We start from the raw sequence: 6,000 nt of genomic DNA on the forward strand, positions 1-6,000 counted from the left end.
AATACATTGATCTGTACCTTGATGAAATGTCCTTACCTGAGCTGTTATTTCAAAAGGCATAGCCACAGTATTACTTTCACAGGAAAGAGCTATAATATTCCACTCTAATCCATGAGGTACCTTTTTAATAAGGGACTATAAGGGAAATTTTCCTCACTCTAATATTCAAAAACTGTATCTTGTTCATAACTACTTAACATTAAGATAAATAATGGTAATGATCTTTCTGATCTTGTGTAATGCTACATTTTTGGCCCACTCAGATTTCAAATCTTATTTGGTCTCATCTTCTTCTTCTGCACTTAAAAGTCTTTATTTTGTTTTATTTATTTTTTTAGTTTTATTTTTTTGCATGGGCAGGCACCGGGAATCAAACCCTGGTCTCCAGCATGGTAGGTGAGAAGTCTACCTGCTGAGCCACTTTGGCCCACCCGTTTATTTTGTTTTAATTCTCATTGTGTCCTACTGCAACCTATTGTAGATAATTATTGAAATAATGAGCATAATATTTGCTCTTAGACAGCTATAAATATTGGTAAACGACATTCTATCTTTTATAATAGTTATCTAGTAATGTACTCTAAATCTCATTTCATATTATAAGCTATTTGAAGGTAAAATCATGCTTGTTTTCACTTCACATTTTGCACAGTCTTTCAAAGAGCCACATCACATAGCTGTGCTTATATATAATTTCCAAGTAGGCATAATGACCACCACCTACAAATGGAAATAATAGTGTTTCCATGAGGTTGGATGGCTCTAAAGAAAATATCATTTTAGTATAAAGTAGTATTTACACTTTTTAAAACTAGCAGTATTGTTGCCCATTTTGTAATATTGAGCCTTTTACCTATTCAGAGGATAGTAACATTTGGAGAATGGGTGGGAGTAAAATTATTTTTGAGAAAATAAAGTTAATAAAGCAAGATCTATACAAATGTCAGGTCTGTGTTTCCAATAAAACTCCATCTGCCGGTATAGTTTCGTGAGATCCTGAAATGGACTTAATTTCATTTGCTTCTTTGTCTGTTCTGTTTTACAATATTATTGGTAGTTGCAGAACAGCTGCTGTAAAGGTCGTTGCATGTGAGAACACTGGATAAACATTTTACAGTCTTGCAAAAATGTTTCCAAAATCCATCAGACATACTTTCTGTACTCAGGCCATTTAACGCTAGCTGGCTTGACCACTAGGTCATAAATGTGAAGTCTGAATGATCCCCCATGGCCTCTGAAACCTCTCTGGGCTTTACTCTTGACCACCAGTACACTTCACTTGTTCCCATTTCCCCATTGCCAAATTCCTGTCACAAAACACTGCTTCTGGCACCTGACAAGTTAATGACTCTTTTTTTTTTAATTTTATATGGGCAGGCACCGGGAATCGAACCCAGATCCTCTAGCATGGCAGGCAAACATTCTTACCTGCTGAGCCACCGTGGCCCACCCAAGTTAATGACTCTTGAACTCCCTTCTGGTCTCCTGGGTTTCAACTTTCCTGCAATTCTACATTTCATTCCTTGGTCTCAGTTTCATTTTTCTTTACTTGAGACATTCATTCACTCTGATTTCTGAATATATTGAACCCAATGCTAACTGGACCAGCCTCTCTTCATTCCCCTCCCAGGAGAGTTTATGTAGGGCTGAGGACACAGATTTAGATTACTGGAGCTAGGAGCTACCTAGATGATCAGAGGATTAGACCAACACATTCACTAACAGTTCCCTTACCTTCAGGAAAGAAGGAAGGGACACAGGGAAGGAGGAAGAGAGAAAGCAAGAAAAGCCTGTGAGGAGACCAGGTCCTCTGTGTTTTTTGGGCTGGACCATAGGCAACTACAGACTCTTTACCCACTGGGCCCCACCGGGAAAAGCTGCCCTCCCCATCCTGACATGGGACACAGTCAGTCTTTGAAGGGAATCACAGTCAAGAATTCAGATTCCCTGGTTGGCCCAACTCTTCCCTTACCTGCATTCTAGTCCCCAGCCTTCCTCAGGTGCCTCTGCTGAGGCCTCCTTGTGGGGGAAATGTAGGGATGATTTTGAAGACAATTTTCTCTGCTCTTACTCAGTCCTCACCCCTGAGCCTGCAGGTCTATGTGCTGATTTAAAGGTGTCACGTGCCCCTGAAAAGCCATGTTTTTGTAATCCAGTCTTGTGGGGGCTGACCTACTGTTGGGTGGGACCTCTTGATTAGGTTGTTTCCATGGAGATGTGACCCCACCCATCCAAGGTGGGTCTTAATCCTTTCCAGGGGCCCTTTATGGGAGAGAGATGAGCATTGATACAGAGAGCAGAGATATGAAACCCAGACACAGACGTTTGGAGATGCTAAGACAAGAGATGAAATCCACTTGCCTCAAGAAGCTAAGTGAAGACCCACAGATGCTTAGAGAGAGAAAGCTACTGGAATCAGAAGCTGAAAGCAATGAACCAGGAGCAAGGACCAGAAAATTCCAGCTACATACCTTCCCAGCTGACAGAGGTAGTCCAGATGCTGGCCGCCTTTCTTCAAAGTCAAGGTATCTTTATCTAGATGCCTTCATTTGGATATTGCATGGTCTTAGACCTATAAATTTATAACCTAATAAATCCCTTTTATAGACGCCAATCCATTTCTGGTATATAGCATTCCGGCAGCATTAGCAAACCAAAACAGTCCACACAGCCATAGGAGTTTTAGTTTAGGGCATCTGCAGCAGTCAGATATACCCCCACATCTGAACTGATCCATCTAATCCTTGGCTAGTGGTTCTGTTCTGTGGGAGAAAAAACAAAAAATGAATGGGGGGAACCGGCACTTCTTCAAGTTAACCTCTTGTTTATACCATCTCAGAAGTGGCTAAAGCCATTAATCTTATTTCCATTTGGCTCTGCATGTTTTAATTGGCCTCCTTCAACACATGGCAGCTGAGCTCAGCTCTCTTAGCTCAGCTTAACTCCAGACAGGCTTGGGGAAAAGAGAAGAAAAACAGGATAATGGCATGAAGCAGAGGAAAGGAAGGGAATGTAGACCAGGAGCTATTTTCCTGCTTCACACTTCACACAATGCCATATTCATTGTAATCACTTCATAAATAATCATTAAATAAAATAGATAAGATCCCAAACACATATCATTAATATATTTATTACCTTTATTGTGCCTTTTTACTTGTTATAAACAATTTTTAGCATGCAAATATTTAAAGGCTCTCAAACATATGCACAGAAATGACATTATTTGACTCATGATTAAAATTAACATTTATAGTACTCATACTCCAAATCTATATGGAAAACCACTGTGAGGTCAATTTCTATTAGTCTTTATAGTATGAGAATATTCAGATTTTACTTAGAGTTTGAAAAACCAAATTGAGGTTGCCCAGAGTATCTCTATCTGAAGATACCACCAGTTATCTTAGCACAGTAACTGAAAGGTTGTCAAGCATCCCTTACATATTTTCAGCAGATTTTTAAAGTGATTATGATGACTTTCATTCTTCAATATCATGTTTTAAGTATTTCAGCCACAATATGCAAATAGCACTGGAGTCTTCATTCGTATGTCTACAAGAAAAGCTGAACAAACAGAAAATCAACAACTCTTCTTGGATCCATCAGAGAACTGAGTTTGAAGGGGAAACTGCTACCTGGTAATCTGAAAAGAGAGGTGAATTTGCAACATTGGGAAACTGTCCCATTGGTTACTTAATGATAATAAGATTATAGAAGTTGCTCTTCCCCCACACCTTCAAATCTACAGTGTTTCAGTATAATGCTACTCATTTAACCCTGGAAGAACTGTAAGGCACAGACTCTCTTTGAAAAGGAGTACTTAGAAAAGCCCAAAATAAGAAGGAAGCAAACATAAGAATTTGGAACTTCTGGTACCTTCACCTATAGCAAACATTAAACACAGGCCAACTCTCAGTCACATTACCAAAATTTCTCACATTGAAGGTCTTTTTACTTCAGTTCCTATTACCTGATGCATGCCCAGCTTTCAACAAAAAGATGCAAGGAATACAGAAAGTCAAGAAAAATACAGACTGACAAGACAAAGCAAGCATCATATCAAGATTCAACACAGATATGACAGAGACTTTGGGATTATTATACAGAATTTAAAATAATTATGATTAATATATTAATATGACTAATATGTTAAGCGTGCTAATGGAAAAAGTAGACAAGCAAATACAGATGGATAATGTGTAGAATGGGACGGGAACTGTAAGAAATAAAAAAGAAATACTAGAGATCAAAAATACTGTAAAGAAATAAAGAACGTCATTGATGAGCTAATTATTAGACTGGATATAGCTGAGGAAATAATCAGTGGGTTTGCAGGTATGTCAATAGAAACTTCCCAAATTGAATTGTAAAGAAAAGAATGAAAAACAAAACAAAAATGACAGAATAGCCAAGCAACGGGAGACAATTTTTGAAATTATAACATATGTATAATTGGCCAGAAGGAGAAGAAAAGAAGAACAGAGCAGAGAAAGATTTAAAATAATAAGAGTCAAGATGTTCCAAAAATTAATGATGAGTGCCAGACTATAGACCCAGGAGCCTCACATAACACCAAACAGGATAAATACCACAATATCTAATACCTAGGCATATCCTATTCAAACTGCAATAAAACAAAGACAACATTCTTGAAAGAGGTTGGGAATTGGAGGTGGGGAGAGGCCTTAGAAGCCATGCAAGCAAGTACACTGAATTATTTTAAGTGATGGTAGAAAAAAAAATCTACCACCCTAGAACTCTTCAGCCGGCAAAATTGCCCTTCAAAAGTGAAAGAAAGGGTGGGCAATGGTGGCACAGTAGCATAATTCTCACCTGCCACGTCGGAGACTCAGGTTTGATTCCTAGTACCTGCCCATGCCCAAAAAAAGAAAGAAAGAGAAATGTGATTTTCTTAAACAAACAAAAACTGAGGGAATTCGTGGCCAGCAGACTCTTTGATGCAAGAAATCTTTAAAGTTCTTCAGAGAAAAGAAAAATATTATAGGTCATAAAACTGTACATATATGGAAGAACATTAAGAAAATAAAAAATGAAGAAAAATCTTTCATTGTTCATATTCTTGATTGTTTTAAGAAATAACTGTTAAAATTACCAATAGTAAAAATGTTACTGGGTGACATTGGATGGCTGGATATTAGATATGTTTATGAATAAGGTAAAAGAATGAAAGCGATAATGAATAAAGTAAAAGAATGACAGCGATACTATAAGGGGCAGGAGGGAAAATTGGGAATAATCTGTTACAAGATATCTGTATTACATGTGAATGGTATAGTGTCATTTGAAAGTAGACATAAGATTATTTGTAATTGCAAACTCTAGAGCAACAGGATAAAAGGGTATTGACTCTTTTCCTTCCTTACTTTTTCAGTGCCACAGAAGAGGTATACGATAAATACTTGTTGAATAATTGAATGAAAAAATCTATGGTTCAATCCATATGCCTTTGGATATCTGGGCAATTCAGCCATGGCATAGACATTTCCAGCTGTTTTCCTTTTTCCTTTTCTAGTAAATGCTTAGTCAGTATTTTTTTTTATTGTATTTGAAATTTAATGCATAAAAGAATATTGTGAATGAAGAGCTGAAACTGTTTTACTCCTTCCTAACCTCTTATTGGTAATCAATGCATTAGAATTGTACAAGTTAAGGGGCAAGGGACTTACCAGTTTTTTTTCTTCTTCATCCTGCAATTAAAATATTTTTTAATAGGATGATGGGAGCCAACAGACCTCAATTTGGTTTAAACAAGTATTGAGAAATAAAACTTCATGTTAAATTGAAAATTTTCATTCATGTAATACATTTTTTAAAGGTTTAGCAATAACCTGTAGAACATATGGAAATTTTGCCTCATTTAAAAATACACATGCACTTTGAATCATAATTTCAAGACTTGTTTGAACCAGGACCCTAAATCAAATAGAACTTGGAAAAAATTCTGCTCTAATTATCTAGGCTGTAAATATACGGGTC

The sequence above is a fragment of the Tamandua tetradactyla genome, chromosome 8 (assembly GCF_023851605.1).
Source record: "Tamandua tetradactyla isolate mTamTet1 chromosome 8, mTamTet1.pri, whole genome shotgun sequence".
Lineage (NCBI taxonomy): Eukaryota > Metazoa > Chordata > Mammalia > Pilosa > Myrmecophagidae > Tamandua > Tamandua tetradactyla.